Genomic DNA, 23340 nt, shown 5'->3' on the forward strand with positions numbered 1-23340 from the left:
GGACCTCTTCCCCTCCACTGGCTTTCACTCATTAGAATGAGATAGGCTCCTTGGTTTGGGGAGATAACTGTCTCTGGCAGAATTGGTCTTACTGTTCTCCTTGGGGAACACTTAGATAGTATGTTGAAGGAGACAGATATCCATCTGAAGACAGGATCAGATGCCATCAGCTTAAGCTTTATGGACAGGGGGCAAAGAGGAAAGATACTGCTACCATTCTGTTCTGTCTAGTTTTGCAAATAGGACCATGATGAGTCATTTATTAGTTGAGTTCTTCTGTTCATATATGCTATACTTTTTAGGTTGTTGACTGTCATTTTCCTCCCCCAGATCTCTTGAGCTCTGTGTTCTTTTTTTTTTTTTTTTTTTAAGATTTTATTATTTATTTGACAGAGAGAGATGGGGGAAGCAGGCTTCCCTCTGAGCAGGGAGCCCGATGTGGGGCTCGATCCCAGGACCCTGGGATCATGACCCGAGCTGAAGGCAGATGCTTAAGGATTGAGCTACGCAGGTGCCCCTGAGCTCTGTTCTAAACAAGATAGTATTATCTGTTTCCTACCTGTCTTTGATGAAATAGCTCCTAGTTAAACTGATTCAGGGTTTGTTTTGTTTTGTTGCCCTTCTCTGTGTTCTAGTTGTCTGTTACATGTGGGCAAGTGCATATTTTATCTTAGGGAGTATAAATTAGCATTTGAACTCTCTCTCCCTTCTTTGATTGCTTTGTTACTTACAGATTATCTCAGTCCAGTAACTTTTCTTAATAAAGGTTAAAAGATTATTTGCTCTCCCCTGAGGGGGTCTCACTGGTTCCCAGCTGGATAAGGGAAAGGGACTAACTTGTCTTGCCTAAGCGCTATTTTTCCTATGACATATGTTGGGCAGGGCTAGCCACCCATCTGTTGGACCAACTACTTCATAAAACTTTCAAAGGATAATAGTTTGTAAGACAAGTATGGATAAAATTGACAAGGCTGTTGGGTACAGGTAGAATGAAAGGTCTGTAGAGAATAAATAGCATATATGTGTACCTCTGTCTTTTGCTTATATTCATAAAAGAGAAACTGGGTATAGCAAACTGATTTCTCTAGTACATGTGGTTCCTAAATGCTCAAAATTTTTGTAAAGTTGTTACTGTTTTCTTCTGAAGCTGTAGTCAATATGCTGGATTGCAACAATAATATGACAGCTATATTTATGATAAGAAGTGAAAAAGCTCATTATGAAGGCTTGATAAGCTAGAAGTCAGTCATTCTTTCTAAAAAGTCAAGACATTTAGACTATATGAGCCATAGGTTATTCTAGCAATACAGTATTTGGATTTTTATGAATATATACTTTATAGGTGAAACCACTGTTTAATAAGATTTTAAAAATAAACTCTTTTAGACAAGATTGAGGATGCAAAGTCTTTTTTTTTTTTTTTTTCCTTCTTATAGCCATTTTCAGGGACCTTAAGGACTTCAGGGTCTTTAAGGCTCGTACCATGGCATTCATATTGCCAGCGTTTTCTCAGTTTCTGCAGGAACACATTCAGGTAAGCAGATTCATCGGCTGGCTTCAGGATGCAGTCTTTCCCCTATATTAAACATGAGGATACTGACTATTAGAGCAAAGTTCCAGGGTACATTGTGTATTTATTAACAGTTTAAAATTTTTTAAAGATTTTATTTATTTATTTGAGAGAGAATACAGAGGGAGAGGGAGAAGCAGACTCCCCACTGAACAGGGAGCCCAATGCAGAGTTCGATCCCAGGACCCTGAGATCATGTCCCGAGCAGAAGGCAGACACTTAACTGACTGAGCCACCCAGGGGCCCCACCAGTTTTCATTTAGTATCTGGAACTTGGCGATTTTGGTGAGACATACTTGCATATAAAGACTTTCATCTTCCTTAGTGCTGATGGTCTTTTTTTTGTTGTTTTTTAAGATTTTTAATTTTATTTATTTGAGAGAGAACACCCAGAGAGAGAGAGAGTAAGCACAAATGGGGGGCAGAGGCAGAGGGAGAAGCAGGTTCCCCTCCGAGCAGGGAGCCCCATGCGGGCTCGATCCCAGGACCCTGGGATCACAACCCAAGCCGAAGGCAGATGCCTAACCGACTGAGCCACCCAGGCGCCCCTGCTGGTGGTCTCTTACTGACCCCTTGAGATCCAGTTCATATGCTGCCTTTCTGTGAACCCTGTCTGAATAGAGTCAGCCCTTCCTTCTCTCTGTTCCTACAGCACCATCTTTACAATGTAGACAAATTATCATTTTTACCTATCTCTCTAATTAGATTTAGTAATCTAATGCAGTATATCATCTATATATGGGCACATGGTAGATGCTCAGTAAGTTTTTTTTTTTTTTTAAATAAATGAAAAAATTTGGTTTGGCATCCTTCTCCTATTAAATAGGCATAAGCCTTTAAATCAAGATTTTATCAAAAATTTTTGAAATCTGTTTTGCATTAAGAAATGAATCCTCCAGGGGCGCCTGGGTGGCTCAGTCGTTAAGCATCTTGCCTTTGGCTTAGGTCATGATCCCAGGGTCACCTAAGAAATGGAGCACAATATGCACTGAAGTCCTCTTAGTGCCCTTTTTGATTTATCCCTTAGAAAACTGTTTTCTGGGCGCCTGGGTGGCTCAGCCATTTAACGTCTGCCTTCAGCTCAGGTCGTGATCCCAGGGTCCTGGGATCGAGCCCCACATCAGGTTCCTTGCTCGGCAGAGAAGCCTGCTTCTCCCTCTCCCACTCCCCCTGCTTGTGTTCCCTCTCTCACTGTCAAAAAATAAATCAAAATCTTTAAAAAAAAAAAAAAAAGAAAAGAAAACTGTTTTCTTTGTTTTTAGCTGTATCTGCCTTTTGAATCTTTCATATTTTGTACCCACACATGCTATCTATTTAAAAATATTAATAATTGAAAAGCATTCCTCAGTTTACTCCCTTATCACTTCATGTTTATATATTTAATTCTTTTTTTAAAAGATTTTTTTTTAAGAGATTTTGTTTCTTTTTTTTTAAAGATTTTTTATTTATTTATTTGAGAGAGAGAGAATGAGAGAGAGCACATGAGAGGGGGGAGGGTCAGAGGGAGAAGCAGACTCCCTGCCGAGCAGGGAGCCCGATGCGGGACTTGATCCAGGGACTCCAGGATCATGACCTGAGCCGAAGGCAGTCGCTTAACCAACTGAGCCACCCAGGCGCCCCTTTTTAAAAGATTTTATTCATTTATTTGAGAGAGAGAGCAGGAGCGGAGGGTGGAGGGGCAGAGGGAGAGGGACAAGCAGACTCCCTGCTCAGCACGGAGCCTGATATGGGGCTCAAACCCAGGACCCCAAGATCATGACCTGAGCCAAAGTCAGACGCTTAACCAACAGAGCCACCCAGGTGACCCTACTTAATTCTTGCATATTTCTTTAACTTCTAGTTCCCTGATCGTTACAATTTGCCTCTGAACTGTATATTTTATAATAGTTTGGGTTGGAAAGAAGGGAGTAGTAATTCATAAAAACAAGGTTGAAGGAAGATGGTGGACAAATAACTTTTGCCCTTCTTGGTAATAGGTTAACTCCTGTTCACAAGGAAGGGCCCCTTGTTTGGGTTCATGTCACTCAGGGATCTATAGAGCTGCTGAAAAACTTCAGAACTTTCAGCAATACCTACCTTTTTGATCTCCTAATAATCTAAATATTAGTGTGGACTTTTTTTTTTTATTATTTTTATTTTTTTAGTGTGGGCTTTTAAAAAAACACATTTTTTGTTTATATTCAAGGGATTGTAGAGCTTGAGGAAACTTAGGTATTTTCTTGTCCTCTCTTTTATTTAAGATGAGGAAATTGGTCCATTGAGGATAATTTATTTCCTGAAGCCACATAATTAATTAGTGGCAGAGATGGAAGGAGAATTCATTTCCTTACTCCCATGACAGTGCTCTTTGTGCTGTAACATACTTACAAGAAACCATCAGAGACCTCTGATGTATGAGATTGTTTTTAATTTTCCCTGGAGATCTTGGTTTTCCTTGGATTTTTCCATTGCAGGTTTCTATCACTGCTCAGATTGACTCCCATCTTAAGAGGTGGAGATAAAAACCAGTGCCTGAGTGTCTAGCTCCTGCCCCTGAGGAGTGGAGTCAGATACTACAGTCCCCAGTGGTTGTCTCTATCTTGCTTTGCCTTCTCTGGCTTGGTTGATGATCTCATACCTTGACGGTGATCTCAGAAGACAGGTAGACAGACGGCTGTTGTCATCGGTATTCTGGATTACATCTTACTGCCTTTTCTCTGACTCATTGATTTATCTGAGATCCCCTTAGAGTTAGGACCCAGATCAAAGGAATTTGAATTCATCTGTCTGTCTCTATCCTTTTTTCCCCTTTTGTTTCATTTTGTATGAGGCAAGCTGTCAAGACCATGAGCCACGGTTTTAGCTTTATTAAATCAGGGCCAAATGAAGTAAAGATGAGTTTCATACAGTCTTGTTTTTTTTGGAATTTCATTTTTATGATTACCACATGCATTGTTTTTGAAAGGATTTTCTTTATAATAACAAGGAAAAAAATATACTAAAAACCCTTGCTTTGCCATCAACAACAAAAAATAACTTTCTCTGCCTTTCAAGAAGCCCAAGGGCATTATCAGGCTGAATTCATAGTGTCATGGGTCTGGGGCATCCTTAATCTCAATGGCAGTCACATAAATGGGGTGGTGGCTGCAGCAATTGGGTAAGTATAGAGGGCCTAGCAAAGAAGAATACATGGCAATTACATAGTGAAAATAAACTTAGTCGTGAAATCTGTATAGTGTGTTATAATTTTAAAGTGTTTTATGGATATTATTTGATCTTGACAACAACTCTTTGAGGTATCTGTATCTTCTCATTTTACAAAGGAGGAAACTGAGGCTCAGAGAGGCTCCGGGACACACAGTAAGAGATGGAACTGATGTTTACATTCAGGTTTTTTACTTTAAGCACCAGTGACTTATATTTTCCATTTAAAATGAAAGTCAGATCAGCTCCCTTCTCACTTAGAACCTTCTAGTGGTTCTCATTCACAGGAAAAGCCCAATTTCTTGTAGTGCCTACAGAGTCTGCATGACCTGCCCCCAGCTCTGTAACTCTCAGATTGCATCTACTCCTCTTCCCTCACTTGATCTGTCCCAGCCTTACTATTCTCTTTGCTGTCCCTGCATACCTTAGGGAATGCTCCTGTTTCAGGGCTTCTGTACTTGATGATATTCCTTCTAGTTGGGGCACTTTTTACTGGGTAGCCTCATGGCTTGCTCCCTCACTTACTTTAGATCTTTGTTCAAATGTCACTTACTTGGGCCTTCCCTGACCGCCCTTAGGCATATTTGTTCTTGAGACCATGCCTTTCAGCTCTTTTTTTTTTTTTTAAGATTTTTTTTTTTTATTTATTTATTCATGAGAGACCGACAGAGAGAGAGAGAAGCAGGCTCCCAAGGAGCAGGGAGCCCGATGCGGGACTCGATCCCAGGACCCCGGGATCATGACCTGAGCCGAAGGCAGACGCTTAACCATCTGAGCCACCCAGGTGCCCCTTTCAGCTCTTTTGTATAGCATGCATTGTACTAACTAGTGCAGTGGTTTTCAGAGTGGTCTGGGAAACCCCTAGGTGTCCCTGAGACCTTGTCTGTAGGTGCAAGATGAAGGCTTTTTATAGATTTATATTAGTATTTACCGTTTTTACTGTTGTCCTCAAGAGTGTACACTGTAGTTTTCCAGAGCTACATGATGTATGATACCTCAACAGATTGAATGCAGTATATATGAAAATTCAGCTGTCTTTTAGTAAATTATACATTAGAGAGATCTGCAAAAATGGTGAAACAGTAGTACTCTTTTTACTACTTTTTTTTTGTTTTGGAAAATAATTTTTCTTTTTTTTAATTATGTTATGTTAATCACCATACATTACATCATTAGCATTTGATGTAGTGTTCCATGATTCATTGTTTGTGTATAACACCCAGTGCTCCATGCAGTACGTGCCCTCTTTAATACCCATCACTGGGCTAACCCATCCCCCCACCCTGGAAAAGAATATTTTTCGTAGAAGCATGTTAACATGTAGTAGGTTTATTGTTATTTTTTAAAGAAATAATAAATATTTTAGGGGTACCTGGGTGGCTCAGTCAGTTAATCATCTGACTCTTGATTGTGGCTCAGGTCATAATCTCAGGATCCTCCAGCCTTGTGTTGGGCTCTGAGCTCATCGTGGGGTCTGCTTGTCCTCTCCCTCTACTCCTCCCCCACTCTCTCTCTCAAATAAGTAAATCTTTAAAAAATTTTGTAAAGAAGTAATAAATATTTTAGATTTTTTCAGTTTTAATTTATCTGAAATATACTGATGGATATAACCCACATAAAAACTCTTTGAAGTTCTCAATAAAATAAGATGGTAAAGGAATTGTGACATCAGAGTTTGAGAAGAGTAGGTATAGTGTTTAAGAGCATAGACTTTGGAACCCAGGTTTCTTAGCTCTGCCACTAATTAGCTGTGTGACTTTGGACAAATTACTTGCCTCCCTGTGCCTGTTATTTCATCTGTAAAATAGTAATAATAATAATAATAATGATAACAATAATAGTGCCAACCCCAGATAGTTGTTCTAAGTATTAAATGAGTTAATGTATGTAAAATGGTTATAAAGGTTCTGGCACATAGTAAGTGCTTTATGTTTTTTTATGTTGTTATGGTTATTTTTGGCTTTTGTTGTTGGGATTTTGAATACTATTAAATGCAGATAGTTTTTTATTTCTTCCTGTATATTCTCACAACTTGCCACAACTGTTTGACATTTGGCAACTCTTAGAAACTTTTTTAAAAATGTTTCTTCTTTAACTTTGAAAGACTTCTGGGAATTTGTTCTAAGGAAATTATAAAGATATATAATATTTATATATAAGGATGTTTGTAGCAGTATTATTTATAGTAGTAAAAAAACCTAAAACAAACAGAAACAAAAATTTTAACAGTAGGAGATTGGTTAAATAACTTACAGTGCATTCATGTGATTGGAAACTAATGTAGTCATGAGATTATTTAAAAATGTGGGAAAGTGTTTACTATTTATCCATTTAAACCTTAAAAATGGATGTAAGGATATATACTAGAATATTAATAGCTGTCGCTGGGGGGCGCCTGGGTGGCTCAGTTGGTTAAGCGACTGCCTTCGGCTCAGGTCATGATCCCAGGGTCCTGGGATTGAGTCTCGCATCGGGCTCCTTGCTCAGTGGGGAGCCTGCTTCTCCCTCTGACCCTCCTCCCTCTCATGCTCTCTGTCTCTCATTCTCTCTCTCTCAAATAAATAAATAAAAATAAAATCTTTAAAAAAAAAAATAGCTGTCGCTGGGTAATAGGATTTCGTAAGGTAATAGGATTTTTTTTTCTTTAAGTTTTCCTGTATGTCTGTGATTTTCTATCATAAACATACATTTCTATTGTATTCTGATAAAAGCCATATTTAAGTGTGTGTGTGTGTGTGTGTGTATACATGTAGGTACAGTTAGTTATAAGAGGGAGAAAATGGCTGAAAGTGTAGTATCTTGGATTTGGAGCTGAAACTGTTGATTTGGGACTTCTGCAGTCAGAGCACTCCACTGACCAAACAGTGCATGTTAAGGAGGCACTCCATCCCATTAAGCTGTTCGTTCTGACCAGTCTAGTTTGTATAAATTCCTTTTACACTTTTTGTCTTTGTTTCTATTTTGTAAGATTTATGGAAATTTATCTTTGCAGTGTTTGTATCAGGCCATGTTCTTGGCAGAGCTATAGATCCTTCCTGTGCACACTTAACTACTCTCAATTTGCGGAACCTTTCAGAAGTTTTTATAAACCAAAACACACTAAGTTATTTTTTTGTTTTTGATGGGTGAGAATTCTGAATTCTCTTAGGCATAAAATAATGGCATTAGCATAAAATGTTTTAATTAGGGGCGCCTGGGTGGCTCAGTCGGTTAAGCGGCTGCCTTCGGCTCAGGTCATGATCCCAGGGTCCTGGGATCGAGCCCCGCATTGGGCTCCCTGCTCAGCAGAGAGCCTGCTTCTCCCTTTCCCTCTGCCTGCCGCTCTGCCTACTGGTGCTCTCTCTCTGTCAAATAAATAAATAAAAAATTAAAAAAGTTTTAATTATTTGATAGTACATTTTCATTATGTATTTTGTTCTTTGACCCTAGGGTACATGCGACATCCTCTTGACAATATCTGTTCTTTTTCAGAAAAGCAAAACTCATATTGCCTCATGTGTATCTTGTAAACAGGACCTGGAGCCCTTATGTTGAAGAATTAAAATGTTAATTAAATTGACCTTGATTTTATGAACTGGTAATCTTAGTTTACTCTCTTGAGAATCAATTAGATTATATTCCTCAAATCAGTGCTGTAAGACTAATTTATAAAATATTTGGTTGTGTAGAGAGTATTGAAAACTTAAGGTGTTAACATTAATTAGGCTGCCCAAACAGAATCTGTGACCTCAGTTTTCTAACACCTTTTTACTAAAGTGTGTTCCAAGGAACAACAGCATCTGTATCACCTGGGACCTTGTTAGGAATGGACAGTCTCAGGCTCCCCCTCACACAGTCTGAACCTTCATTTGAGCAGGGTCTTTAGGTGCATGTTAAAGTTGAGAAGTATTGTTCCAACAGACATTTTTATTTACTGTTTTTGAGGTGAACAGGGGAAATAAAGATGACTTGCTGGTGTATTTCCTAGATGAGAATGCAGTGGTTGGAAAAATTACATGATGTCTAATTAGTGTGGAAGCGTTGGATAAAATAGGAAACAAAAAGAGAAGAAAACTTGCTCCTAGTACAGTATTCTGCATTTGAGAAATGTTCACGATTTGACATTTTCTTCGCCATTTTTCTCGACTTTTGAGAGAGACCAAATAGAACAACAAACATTCTAGAGACTTTACCTGAAAAGGGATCTTGGAGATGATCCTTCATTTTACAGATGAGCAAATTGGGAGCTAAGAATGTTAAGTGACTTACCTAAGATCACATAGCTTGGAGTCCCCATGTCCTGACTTCAAAGCACTGCTCTTTATGCCTCCTATGCTACCCCTCTGTGTTGCTGAAAGCTATATTGTTGGTTGTTTCTGTTGATGTTGGTTGAAACCATACTGAACAGTTATGAGAATATATCCAATGCACCTCACAGCATCATGGGAACATGGTGGGGGCTTACTCTCTCCTTTCCTTTCTGTGAACTCATGAATAGCTTCAGAAAAAGATGTTACTTGTTGTCTGGAAGTTAAACTGCTTCTTCTCTGAACCAGGGGAGCTTGCTGCACAGGCCTGTGCTCTCTGAAGTGGGAAGGTGTGGGAATCTTCTGCTGAGATGGCAGTGGTTTTGAGTATTTAAAAGTAATGTTATTTTTCTTTATATCTCTCATTTAAATAAAGTTTATAAATCAGGAAAGGAAATCTTTCAACAAAGAATGCTGAAAGAGCTGGCTATCTGTATACCCCCCCCCCAAAAAATTGACCCTTATCTTGTGCCATACACAAAAATTCACTTGAAATGGGTCATACGCCTAAATGTGAAAGCTAAAGGACGCAAAAAGTATGAACTATAAAAGAAAAACTCTTAAATTAGACTTTATCAAGTTTAAATACTTTTTCGTCCACTTTGTACATTGTTGAGAAAATTAAAAGGCTAAAAAGAATGGGAGAAAATGTTTATGTGTGTCTGACAAAGGACTTGTATCTGGAATATATAAAGAACTCTTAGAACTCAAGTAACAAGACAACCCAATTAAAAAAAAAAGGGAAAAGACTCAGACACTTCAAAAAATATGCAAATGGACAATAAGCACATGAAAAGATGCCTACATCATTGGCCATCATTGAAATGCAAATTAAAACCACAATGAGACACCACTACTCATCCATTATAATAATTAAAATTAAAAAGACTGACAATACCAAGTCTTGACAAGGCTACAGAGCAATGGGAATTCATACACTGCTGGTGAAATGTAAAATGGTATAATCACTTTGGAAAACAATTTGGCATTTCTTATGAAGTTAAACGTATTTACCACATGACCCAGCAGACCTACTCCTAAGTCTTTACCCAAGAGAAATGGAAACATATTGACATTTGCACATGAAGGTTGATAGCAGCTTTATTCTTTTTTTTTTTTAATGGCTATAGAAAAACATTTAACGTCAGGAAAGATTTTTTATGATATACTGGGGTGGGGTCAATTAACCTGTTCATTCTCAGATCAACCTCCATCATTCTCTACCCTGTCCCATCTCTCGGGGAACTATATTTTCTTTCTTTTTTTTTTTTTTTATTTATTCTTATGTTAATCCCCATACATTACATCATTAGTTTTAGATGTAGTGTTCCATGATTCACTGTTTGTGCATAACACCCAGTGCTCCATGCACAACGTGCCCTCCTCAATACCCATCACCAGGCTAACCCATCCTCCCACCCCCCTCCCCTCTAGAACCCTCAGTTTGTTTTTCAGAGTCCATCGTCTCTCATGGTTCGTCTACCCCTCCGATTTCCCCCCTTCATTCTTCCCGTCCTGCTACCTTCTTCTTCTTCTTTTTTTTCTTAACATATATTGCATTATTTGTTTCGGAGGTACAGATCTGAGATTCAGTAGTCTTGCACAATTCACAGTGCTTACCAAGACACATACCTTCCCCAGTGTCTATCACCCAGTCACCCCATCCCTCCCACCCCACCCCCCACTCCAGCAACCCTCAGTTTGTTTCCTGTGATTAAGAATTCCTCATATCAGTGAGGTCATATGATACATGTCTTTCTCTGTTTGACTTATTTCGCTCAACATAATACCCTCCAGTTCCATCCACGTCGTTGCAAATGGCAAGATCTCATTCCTTTTGATGACTGCATAATATTCCATTGTATATATATACCACATCTTCTTTATCCATTCATCTGTCGATGGACATCTTGGCTCTTTCCACAGTTTGGCTATTGTGGACATTGCTGCTATAAACATCGGGGTGCACGTACCCTTTTGGATCCCTACTTTTGTATCTTTGGGGTAAATACGCAGTAGGATAGCAGCTTTATTCTTAATGACTCCAAACTGGAAAGAAGATAGATGTCCATCAACAGGTGAATGGATAAGTTGTGGTATATCCATAAAGTGGAAAATTACTAGCAATAAAAATGGACAAACTGATATATTAAAAAACATGGACAAATTTCAAAAACATTCTCAATGTAAAAAGCTAGACTCAATGAGTACATACTGGATTATACCATTTATATAATATTCTTAAAAATCCAGGCTGTAGAATACTATTCAGTAATAATAATAATAATAATAATAATAATAAAGGACCAGCTGTTGATACGTAAAACACCCTAGATGACTCTCCAGAGAGTTATGCTGAGTGGAAAAAACCAATCCCAAAAGGTTATGTACTGTATGATTCCATTTGTATGACATTTTTGAAATGATAAAATTATGGATATGGAAAACAGATTGATGGTTGTCAGGGGCCAAAGACCAGGTGGGGCTGGGAGGAAAGTAGATGTGGTTATAAAAGGTCAGCATGAGGAATCCTTGTAGTGTTGGAAATGTTCTGTATCTTGACTGTATCAATGTCAGTATCCTAGTTGTAATGTTGCAGTATAGTTTTGCAAGATGTTATCATTGGGGGGAACTGGGTAAAGGAAAGATGGGATCTCTCTGTATTATTATTATTATTATTTTTTTAAAGATTTTATTTATTTATTTGAGAGAGAGAATGAGATAGAGAGCATGAGAGGGGGAAGGGTCAGAAGGAGAAGCAGACTCCCTGCTGAGCAGGGAGCCCGATGCGGGACTCGATCCCGGGACTCCAGGATCATGACCTGAGCCGAAGGCAGTTGCTTAACCAACTGAGCCACCCAGGCGCCCTCTCTGTATTATTTTTTATAACTGCATATGAATCCATAATTACCTCAACATAAAAAGTTTACTTGAAAAATGCAGACAGTTTGGCAGCTTTTCAAAAAATTAAACATAGAGTTACCCTGTGACCCAGCACTTCCACTTCTAGATGTATACTCAAGAAAATTGAAAACATTTGTCCACACAAAAACTTGTACACAAATGTTCATAGTGGTGTTAGCCAAATATGGAAACAACACAAGTGTCCATCAATTGATAAATGGATAAACAGAATGTGCTAGATCTTTGCAATGGAATATTACTCAGCCGTGAAAAGGAATGAAGTACAGATAAAGTCTATAAAATGGATGAACCTTGAAAACATTATGCCAAGTGAAAGAAGATAGACACAAAAGGCCACATACTGTAAAATTGCATTTATATGAAGGGTCCAGAGTAGGCAAATCCATAGAGACAGAAAATAGGCCATTGGTTGTTGGGGCCCTACTCCAGAAATTTACTTCAGTAAAAAAATTGTGTAAGAAAAAAATGCAGGTTTTTCTGGAGTGACAGACAGCAGATCAGTTGTTGCCTGGGGCCAGAAGTAGAGAAGTTAACTGCAAAAGGATATGAGAGAACTTTAGGAGATGAAAATGTTGTATGTCTTTATTGTCATAGTAGTTATGCAGGTATATACATTTGTCAAAATGCATTGAACTGCATGCATAACATGGGTGAAGCTTATTATATCTAAACTAAAATTGATTTTTAAAACTTATAAAATTATCTCTAATTGTTGTAAGTTTATAGTGATCTTTAGCGTATCTCTTGTTAATATAAGGCTAACAACTGTTAGAAAAATTAACCCAAGGACTCTGACTTCTGTTGCTTATTTCTCTCACCTTTTTCCATCTAGTCAATTTAGAAAGTGAAATTAGATTGATCAGTTTCAGGGAGACTATGCTCTTTATGCTTTTGAACTAACATGATTCTGTTCCTCTTCTTTTCAAAACTATGAGTGGGTGTAACTGTTCTAATTTTTGTTAAGTTTATGGAACATTCTGTTGGTTTGTACTGCTGTTTTTCTTTAATGTGCCACAGAAGAATGTTCCATTGGGTATAACATATCAGATTGATTGCCTTTCACCTCCACTCTGGGGTACCCAGAGCTAATTTGGGCACCAGGAGATTGGAGTTAAAATCACTCTTAAAGGAAGTAAGCAAAAAGAGAAAAGTTGGTAGCACTGCTAGGTAATGTTCAAAACAAAAACAAGTGTGTGAACTTCTTTGCCATCTACACCATCTCTATCTCCCAGCCCCTGATCTCTTGCTAGGAAATGTGCTATATTACACAAAACCCTTCAAGGGAACAGTTTTGGGAGGTAATTTCTAAGTTAGAAAAACCAGCTTTGTTAGTTGATTTCTGAATTTTCTCCCTGAGATTTCCTTCCCCTGCCCTCCCTCAGTTCTTGAGCCTAACAATAGCTAATCCCTAGAAGAGTGTTTCCTATTGAAAACTCTGCCCTAAGGGTGGACAAATCTTCAGTTATTTCCCTTAAACATAATCAAGATAGCCATATATATATATTTTTTGTTCTAATTCCAGTACAATTAACGTACAGTGTTATATTAGCTTCAGGTGTGTGTACATCATAGTGATTCAACAATTCTATACATTACTCAGTACTCATCACAAAAAGTGTACTCTTCACTCCCTTCACCTGTTTCACCCATCCCTCTGTCAGTCTCCCCTCTGGGAACCTCCAGTTCCCTATATTTAAGAGTCTGTTTTTTTGTCTCTTTTTCCCTTTGTTTTGTTTCTTAGATTCCACATATAAGTGAAATCATACGGTATTTGTCTTTCTCTGACTGACTTATTTCACTCAGCATTATACCCTCTAGATCCATCCATAATGTTGCAAATGGCAAGATTTCATTATTTTTTATAGCTAATATTCCGTTGTATATATGTATACCACATCTTCTTTATCCATTCATCTATCAGTGGACACTTGTGTTGCTTCCATAATTTGGCTATTTTTAAATATGCTGCAACAAAAATAGGGGTACATATATCTTCCTGAATTAGTGTTTTTCTGTTCTTTGGGTAAATACCCAGTAGTGTGATTACTGGATCATAGTGTAATTCTATTTTTAATTTTTTGAGGAACCTCCATACTGTTTTCCACAGTGGCTGCACCAGTTTGTATTCCCACCAACAGTGCGTGAGGGATCCTTTTTCTCCACATCCTCACCAACACTTGTTACTTCTTGTGTTTTGATTTTAACCATTCTGACAGGTGTGAGGCAATATTTCATTGTGGTTTTGATTTGCATTCTCCTGATGATTAGTGATATTGAGCCTCTTTTCATGTGTCTATTGGCCATCTGCATGTCTTCTTTGGAGAAATGTCTATTCATGCTTTCTGCCCATTTTTAATAGGATTATTTGGATGTTGAGTTTTATACGTTTTTTTACATATTTTGGATGCTAACTCCTTCTTGGATGTGTCATTTGCAAATATCTTCTCCCATTCAGTGGGCTGTCTTTTAGTTTTGTTCGTTGTTTCCTTTTCTGTGCAGAAGGTTTTTATTTTGATGTAGTCGTTTATTTTTGCTTTTGTTTCCCTTGCCTTAGGAGACCTATCTAGAAAAATGTTGCTATGGCTGATGTCAGAGAAATTACCGCCTGTGCTCTCTTCGAGGATTTGTATAGTTTCAGGTCTCACATTTAGGTCTTTAATCCATTTTGAGTTTATTTTTGTGTATGGTGTAAGAAAGTGGTCCAGTTTCATTGTTTTGCATGTAGCTATCCAGGTTTCTCAACACCTTTTGTGGAAGAGACAGTCTTATTCCCACTGCATGTTCTTTTTTCCTCAAACCAGCAGCGGCCCAGGGCCCTGTCAATGCTTTATTTGATACCACTCCCATTGCATATTCTTGCCTCCTTTGTCGAAGAGTAATTGACCATATAGTTGTGGATTTATTTCTGAGCTCTGTGTTCTGTTTCATTGATCTATGCATCTATTTTTTGTGCCAGTACCATACTATTTTATATATATATATTTTTTTTTTTCTTAAAGATTTTATTTATTTATTTGACAGAGAGAGCAAGCACAAGCAGGGGGAGCGGCAGGCAGAGGGAGAGGGAGAAGCAGGTTCCGCGCAGAGCAGGGAGCCCAATGTGGGGCTCGATTCCAGACCCCAGGATCATGACCTGAGCCAAAGGCAGACACTTAACTGACTGAGCCACCCAGGCGCCCCCATATTATTTTAGTTACTACAGCTTTGTAGTGTATCTTGAAATCTGAGATTGTGATATCTCCAGTTTTGTTTTTCTTTTTCAAGATTGCTTTGGCTATTCGGGGTCTTTTGTGGTTCCGTATAAATTTTAGGATTATTCTAGATCTGTGAGAAATGTTGTTATTTTGATAAGGATTGCTTTAAATCTGTAGATTGCTTTGGATAGTGTAGACATTTCAATAGTATTTATTTTCCTAATCCATGAGCATGGAATATCTTTCTATTTGTGTCATCTTTAGTTTCTTTCATCAGTATTTTATAATTTTCAGAGTACAGATCTTTCACTTCCTTGGTTAAGTTTATTCCTAGGTATTATTTTTGGTGCACTTGTAAATGAGATTGTTTTCTTAATTTCTCTTTCTGCTACTTCATTATTAGTGTATAGAAATGCAATAGATTTCTGTATATTGATTTTGTATCCTGTGACCTTAACTGAATTCATTTATCAGTTCTAATAGTTTTTTGGTGGAGCCTTTAGGGTTTCTCTATGTAGTATCATGTCATCTGCAAAAGTGAAAGTTTTATTTCTTCCTTAACGAATTTGGATGCCTTTTCTTTTTCTTGTCTGATTGCTGTGAGACAGCCTTATATTTTAAAAACAAACCATTAAAAACTAGTAGAGACCAAACAGGAAAATGCAAAGACAAACAAATCCCAAAACATAAGAGGCATATTTCTAGAGTATGGAATTCTAAGTGGATTTTGTGAGAATTCCAACAAAAATACAAAAATATATTTAAAATAACATAATAGTAGCCAGCACTCAAATAGGATTTACCATGTGCCACAGTGTTCCAGGCTCCTTACATATATTAACTCTTTTAATGTTTGCAACAACTATATAAGATGGATGCTCTTACTGTCCCATTTTACAGATAGTGAAATTGAGGGGCAAAGTGGATAAGGAACATGGTCAGTGCCATACACCTGGTAAGTGGTAGAGCTTAGATTGCACCTAGGTGGTTTGGCTTCAGAAACTATGCTCTTTATCAATCACCACATTATATTGTTTTCTGGGTGAGTTTCAAATCCTTTTATCCTCCAAATGTATATAGTATCTCCTGACAGCCTACCCAACTTGTCTAAGTTTCTTTGTCCTGTTCTTTCAGTACATTGCTTACCTATATTTTTTGCCCCCTTCTCTTCCTGCCTTATTCCTCTCCCCAGAATTCTGTGACATAACCATTAAAAACAACAAAAAACCTTTAACCTCCTTGTCTTTTGTAATATTTGTATTTTTTAAAAAAGATATTTATTTGAGAGAGAGAGCATGGGAAAGTGGGGGGCAGAGGGAGAGAGAGAAGCAGACTACCCGCTGAGCAGGGAGCCAGACATGGGGCTTGATCCCAGGACCCTGAGATCATGACCTGAGCCAAAGGCACACGAGTAACTGACTAAGCCACCCAGGCGCCCCTGTAATACTCATCTTAAATTCTGTTGTCCTAGACTTCCTTTCTGCATAAGGATGACCTTTTCTCTACACTTAACCCTATTTAGAAAGTTTGCATGCTTTTAACAGTGAGTCTTGTACCTGTTCATGAAGATTAGAAAGGATGCTGTTTTGAATTACAGTGTACTAAGATTTCTGACTCTACACCCATGGCCAAAAAACTAGTGTCATATGTTTGAAACTAAGCAAAACCTCTTGAATGTCTTGCCATAAATGTGTATTAGAAATTTTTTCCGATATAGCGAATAGTTTCTGTGGGTAGGAAGTAAATTTAAACCTGTATATCTTTAGAGTAGGAACATTTTCCATGTGAAGGTCCTTGTTGGCTCTGTTAAGAAAAAGGTCCCTTGCCTCCTTCTCCCTTTCCTGCTGAGCTCTGTAGTACACAGCTTTTAGGACTTCTTAAAAGCTGAGTTTTATGTCTACTGAAGTCAGTCCATGAGATGTTTGCGAATAATCTTCCATTAGCTTTATCCTGAAGATCCCCTTGCAGTTAGGCTTTTGGTCAACTGACTCAGTGTTGTTAACTTTATGTTTAATCCCAACTACCATGGCAGTATGAATGTTTTTAGAAAAACTTTGATAAATTTGGGGGAAAATATATTTTTGATGTACTCATAGAATTTTCTAGGTATTACATGAAAGGTGTTTGAGAATCTAGGGTCCCTACTTGCATAGTGATCATATTCTACTTTAGGTAGTTTAGAATAAGAGCTTAGGTAATATCTAGTCCTGCAGTCAACATTTGTACTCTTGGAATAGTAAGTTTCCCAGTATGCATAGTTTTACCTGCTTACCTCCTTAATCGCCCCCCTCCACCACCCTTTTCCTTTTGGCTTCCTGGGTTTTATCTACCTTTCCTTCCTTCCCTCCCTCCTATTTCCCATCTGCTTTATTTATTATCCTATTAGCCACAGGTCTTAGAGAATGCCCTGCCCCCCCTTCCTTTCTTCCACCACCCAGCCTGTTCCCCTCTGATTATTTTCATTCTTTTTCATTCTTTCTTCATGCACTTATACTTTGAGATTAAATGTTTATTTATGGGATTCTTTTGTTTGTTCAGTGTGTATTTCCCTCACTAGATTATAAACTCTATGAAGGCATGTATCTGCCTCTTACTGTTTTTTTTTTTTTTTTTAATTTTTTTTATTTATTGAAGTGATCGTTATACCCCACGTGGGGCTCGAACTCATGACCCCAAGATCAAGCATCGCATGCTCCTCTGACTGAGCCGGCTATTGTTAATTTTGTTTTACTATTTTATATGCAGCATCTGTTTAGCTTGATACATAATAGGTATGAATAAATGTATGTTGATGAATGATATGAACGTGAAATATTGGAGAGACTGGGAAGAAGAAAAACACTCCTGGAACATTCAGTATTTAGGTGCTCCAACCCTATTTCTCATAGAACAAGTACAAACCATCCTGCTAAGGGACGACTCTCTGATTCCTTTATAAAATGTAGAGGGTCATTTTTTTTGTACCAGCTTTCCCTCTCCCTCATTCATTTTGAGAAAAATCATTCTCAATTTTTGAGAAATGTCAAGATATATAAACTAGGGAGAGTATTCGTATCCCTGTCACTAGGTGTACGTCTGCCTGGGGTTGAACCAAAAATTGTTTCCTGTTTCAAGTAAGGAGCTAGTACATATTTGGGAGCACTGTATGTTTCAGCTAATTAGTTAGAGATTTAAATGTTTCCTTTTTAAAGTACTAGTTTTGTCTCAGGCTTTGCAAGATCATCGTGGCATATTTAAGCCAAAGGATTTACCAGTTTTCATTAAAATGGCAGATGTTCATTTTGAAATTTAGTAGCTCAAACCAAGAGTGTTAGTGTCTGTATGCTCTATTCCCTGCCCACTGATATCTTACCTCCTGCATCTCAGAATACTTTTAAGGTGAAGATTGACAATTTTTGGTGAGATATGTGGTACTCCTGAAAACTCTTGGCTTAGTGTCTCTGTTTCAAAAATTGTTTTCATAAGGACGTCAGACAGTTTTAAACTTGGTATGCTGGTAGTGAGATTAAAGTACCACAAACAAACTTTATTTCTTGGAAAACTTCCCTTCTGATTTCTTGCTTTTGTTACTTTAAGCTTTCTAAATTGTCTTTGTTCTTTGGAGGTGCTTAGAATTTTCTTTTCCTCCTAGATTTAGAAATTTAGATTTAGAAAATTTACAGTTTAACAAATGCTCTTGTAAACTATTCATGAAAGGGGCGCCTGGGTGGCTCAGACGGTTAAGCATTTGTCTTCGGCTCATGTCATGATCCCAGGGTCCTGGGATTGAGCCCCACATCGGGCTCCCTGCTCAGCGAGGAGCCTGCTTCTCCCTCTCCCTCTGCTGCTTCCCCTGCTTGTACAATCTCTCTCTCTGTCAAAAATAAAATCTTTAGAAAAAAAAAAACTATTCATGAAAAAGATAGGTCAGTTAAAGTTTACAAATTACTTTTAAGATGCAAATTGCTAAGTGGTGGTGTTACGGGTTTGAGTTTCTTGGCCTTTCAGGATGTCATCCTTTTAGCCCTGTAGCTAAATACCAAGCAGCTACATGTTCAACCATAAAACATTAGCCTCTGCCAACATTACATCAACTTCACAAAACCTCATTGGCTCATTATCCCCTGGGACTAGGACATGGATTTGGCAGCTTGTGAAAGCTGCTTTTTCCAATATCTCCCTTCCTGGCTGTGACATATCCCAAAGGAATGAAGTTGAGAAATAATCATCTTCTTTTGAAAGCTCTCAACCTCTCATTCCCACAGTGGTTCTCATGGTTAGGGATAGAAGATCCCTTCTTCCACTTGAGGACTCCTTGTTGCTGATGATGTATTCTTTAAGTAGTGACCATGGCACCCTGAATGAGCTGTGGAAGGATGATGGCAAGGAGCCTCATATTCCTTGAGGTATGTTTCCGGGTGGTTGTCTACAGTATCCTAGTGCTTTTGTTAAGATCCTCTTGTGTTACTAAAATTAAAGAAGCTGGAAATCTAGGATTGAGAACTATATGTGGTCATCATCTGTGTCAGTTGACACATGGTATAAAGAATTAGTCTATACTAATACATCTCCTTTCAGGAACACTCATAAAATAACTTTTTGAGGGCAACCGTGGATAGTAAAAAGAACTATTGACCTTAAGCAATCCTCTTAGTGTCTTTTAGCCTCATTTTTTAAATCATTAAAATAAAGATGTAGTACCTGCTTTATTTTCCTCAGAAGGTGTCATAAGGATGGAATGAAATAACATGTGAACAATTTCACCAAGATCACCAACTGATTTGCTAGTCACCCTATGCAGTAGGCTCATTTTAGGCCTCCTCTTATCCGACCTTTCTTTACCACTTGACCCTATTTGATGCTTTCTCCTCATTCTATATTCAGGGTTCTTGGTGTGATCTTGGCTAACCTAAGCATAAAATACATTTTGGGGAGAGTATTGTATGGCACACAGCCTTAAGAGAGCTGAATAACAAAGGTCAGAAAATGGGCAGAAATTGAGCGAGGCGGCACATAGAGAAGAACGTGTCATGGGACCAGTCTGCTGAGGACTCTCACTGGCTGTCCTCACCGGACTTCTCTGCTGTTGCTGCTGTCCTGATCTCCCACAAACACTTGGTGCTGTTGGCACTGCCACCGGTAGACACCATGAATAATTTCTGGTTGTATTTTCAACCTTTGTGTCATTCCCCCAGTTTTCAAAGTTCTAGATAGGAGGGTCTGTTTGGCCAGACTTGGGTTGTATTTGTGAGCTAGAGGCCAAGCTGCTGAGAGGGACTGTCTGTTCCTCTTCAGCTTCTGTACTAGGAAGAGGGGCCGGCCTGCCTTCCCCCTATCTTGGAATTTCCCCCAAATAGGAAAGGTATTTAGATCCTGGGCAGCTAAACTATAGATACTGTTCTCTCTTCAGCTTGCTTTCTGCCTTTCTGTGTGCTACTCAGTCTCTTTGCAGTCTTCTCTTCTGCTTGCTGTCCCTTAAATGTGTTTCCCAGGATTAGTCCTTGACCCTTTTTTCTCCTCAATCTGCACATTCTCCCCAGCAATCTCATCCCAATGTGTGGTTTCAGCTACCACTTATTCAGGATGTCTGCATCTATATCTCTAACCCCAACTTACTTCCTGGGCTCTGGGTTCATTTAATCCACTCATTCTTCCTACCTGGACATCTGGGTGACTCACATGCACTTCAGACTTTTTACATATTTAAAGATGATGTCACCATTCCCCAAGATTGCCCCTGCATCTCCTAACTTGGTACCAGTTACCGAAGCAGAAAATTAGGAGTCATTCTCAATTCCTCTTTTCCTATATTCCTCACATCTGTTTGGTCTCTGAGTTCTGTAGATGCTAGTTCTGCTTTGACTTCTCATATTTTGTCTTACTCTCCTTGATCAGACTGTCATTTCTCACTGTGGTTTCAGTAGCCTTCTGATTGGTCTCCCGGCCTATAGTGTGACTCTTCTCTCATCTTTCCTGCCTACAGCTGCCAACATGCTTTTTCTGATATTCACTTTGAATCCTTTTAATCTTCTCAGACTTCTTCCATCTTTCTTTCTTCCTTCCTTCCTTTCCTTTCTTTCTTTTTTTTTTTTTTAAAGTAGGCTCCATGCCCAGTGTGGAGCCCCAATGTAGGGCTTGAACTCATGCTCTGAGATCAAGACCTGAGCTGAAATCAAGAGTCAGACCCTTAGCTGACTGAGCCACCCAGGTGCCCCTTCTTCCATTTTTTATGGGGTAAAATTTTAAACTATTACATTTGTCTCTTTGGCCTCTGACTAATTATTCAGTCATTTCGTATCACTTCCAACTTCAGAGTCTCCAGCAATGCTGAACTGCTTTTAGTTTCCAGAACCTTCTGTGCTCTTTTAATTTTCTATTCCTTTGCATGTAATATTCCCTCTGCCTTGACCATTCCTCTTTCTGCTTGCCAGCCTGCTAATATTCCTCTTTCAAGTCGCAGCAAAGGCTGCTTCTTCTGAGATGCATGTGGTCTTTCATTCCCAGATGGACTTAGGTGCTCCTTCTCCTATGTTCTCCCTGTACTTAGTACAGATCATCAGAGTGATTATTACATCATTATTCCTAGTGGGTCTCATCATTAGAAATAAGTTCCTTGAATGCAGGGGTGATGTCTTAATTCTGTATCCCCAGTTCCTGGCACAAAGCAGGTACAAAATAGTTTTTATTTAAGAACTAAATGAATGAAAGCACTTTAAGAAGTAAAGCACTGTACAAATGTTAACAGTATTTTCATCATTGGCATTTTCTTGTAAGGATTAGACCTTTTTTTTTTTTTTTTTTTTGAAGTAGGCTCCACGCCCAGTGAGGAGCCCAAGGGGCTTGAACTCACAACCCTGAGATCAAGACCTGAACTGAAATCAAGACTTGGTTGCTTAATTAACTGAGCCACCCAGGTGCCCAAGGATTAGACCCTTTTTAACTGTAAAGTTCTGTGATCTATAAGTCAGTTCTGGGGGAAGAGTTCTGATTTTTTCCATTCTTTTATCTCTGCAGGTGGCCAGAGGTCCAAGAGCCCTACCAGCCCCTCAGATGAGCTTGCCTTCTCTATGATCAGCCCTATAGTCCTTTCCCAAGTGTTCTTTTCTTTAGTTTCTCCACCTTGTATCTAATACACATTTGAATCCTATATGACTTCTGTCTTATAGGACTCCATTTCCTTACCCCACACCACCAATTCAGTCACTTTGCTTTAGCTGCTCTAGTTATAAATTATACCATGACCGGAAACATACACAATTATTAATATTCTAGAGATTCTCTAGAGAACCTAGAGGTTTATCTGTCGATCTGGCTGGACTGCTGGCTCTGTGGTTGCCTTTTCTCCCATCCCACAGCTCTCATCTCAGGTCTGGGCTCCTGCCGGGGGCCTTAGCAGAGCAAACAGTATGTAGTTTAACTTAGACTTAATTTTTTCAGGACTTGGCACTGCCTCTTGATTTACTGCACTGGGAAGAATAAGTTCTGATTTTTCTTTTCTTGTTCCTCCCTCTGAGGGAGCCTGCGTCATTGAGAAATGTTTAACCTCATGGCCTTGACTGAGGCTGGAAATTTGCCTGAGGGAACTTGAAGCTAGCAGTGTTTTTACTCAGATTCCCCCTTATGGGGAGGGGGATTTCAGCAGGGCTGGCCAAAAGAGGAAGATGTTGGGAAATTTTTTTTAGTAGCAAAGCTGTTGCCATTAGTTTATTGAAAGTATTTGAAGAGTTTTCTGGAGATAAGCTCAGGCATTTTAAAATCCCTCTGAGAGAAAACTGTAGCTTCTACCAGGTATAAACAAAAATTCAGGCTGAGAAACTTAGCTTTTCAGTTGTGGATATGTTGTTATAAGAAAATTTGACCAGTTGGATGAGAAAGAGAAGCAAACCAGAAAGAATTTTAGGAGTTTAGAAACTCTCACTTAGGGAAAATAGCTGTAGGCAGAGGCAAATCTCTATGGACTGTGGGAAGAAGTTGGCTTTTTATCAATTCTGAATTACCCTAATAGTAGATCATCACAGGGGTTTTCTTTGGCAAATCTCTCTTTCTAATTCTTATTGGTATTGTCACTTTATTCTATTTACAAAAACATTTTGTTAATACAAATAAGATATTTGCCCAGTAAGAGTTAGAATAGTTGATCTTTTGTGCCCAAACAATGATTTCCCTATTAGGAGAAGGTGTGAACCAGCAAATGTTTAGAATA

The 23340-nt window shown here is 38.6% G+C and overlaps 1 protein-coding gene and 1 non-coding gene across 6 annotated transcripts in view; one reads left to right on the forward strand and one right to left on the reverse strand.

Annotated features, from left to right (window-relative positions):
- Window positions 1–23340, forward strand: part of MRTFA (myocardin related transcription factor A) — a 196412-nt gene that overhangs the window by 99448 nt on the left and 73624 nt on the right. The window contains exon 1 of one of the 5 annotated variants that reach the window (XM_054506800.2): window positions 1459–1534. The exons of 3 other annotated variants lie outside the window; for them this stretch is intronic. The gene's annotated coding sequence lies outside the window, so the exon portion shown is untranslated. Of the gene's footprint in view, window positions 1–1458; window positions 1535–19245; window positions 19544–23340 lie in introns of those variants that run through there. One more of the 5 variants, XM_064590574.1, reaches the window with a different exon arrangement.
- Window positions 1429–1558, reverse strand: LOC123845151 (small nucleolar RNA SNORA33). The gene has a single exon (XR_006790985.1). It is a non-coding gene; the product is annotated as a small nucleolar RNA SNORA33 (small nucleolar RNA).

The sequence above is a fragment of the Mirounga angustirostris genome, unplaced genomic scaffold (genome assembly GCF_029215605.1).
Source record: "Mirounga angustirostris isolate CCGP_5_RB_7025 unplaced genomic scaffold, mMirAng1.0.hap1 SCAF_5, whole genome shotgun sequence".
Lineage (NCBI taxonomy): Eukaryota > Metazoa > Chordata > Mammalia > Carnivora > Phocidae > Mirounga > Mirounga angustirostris.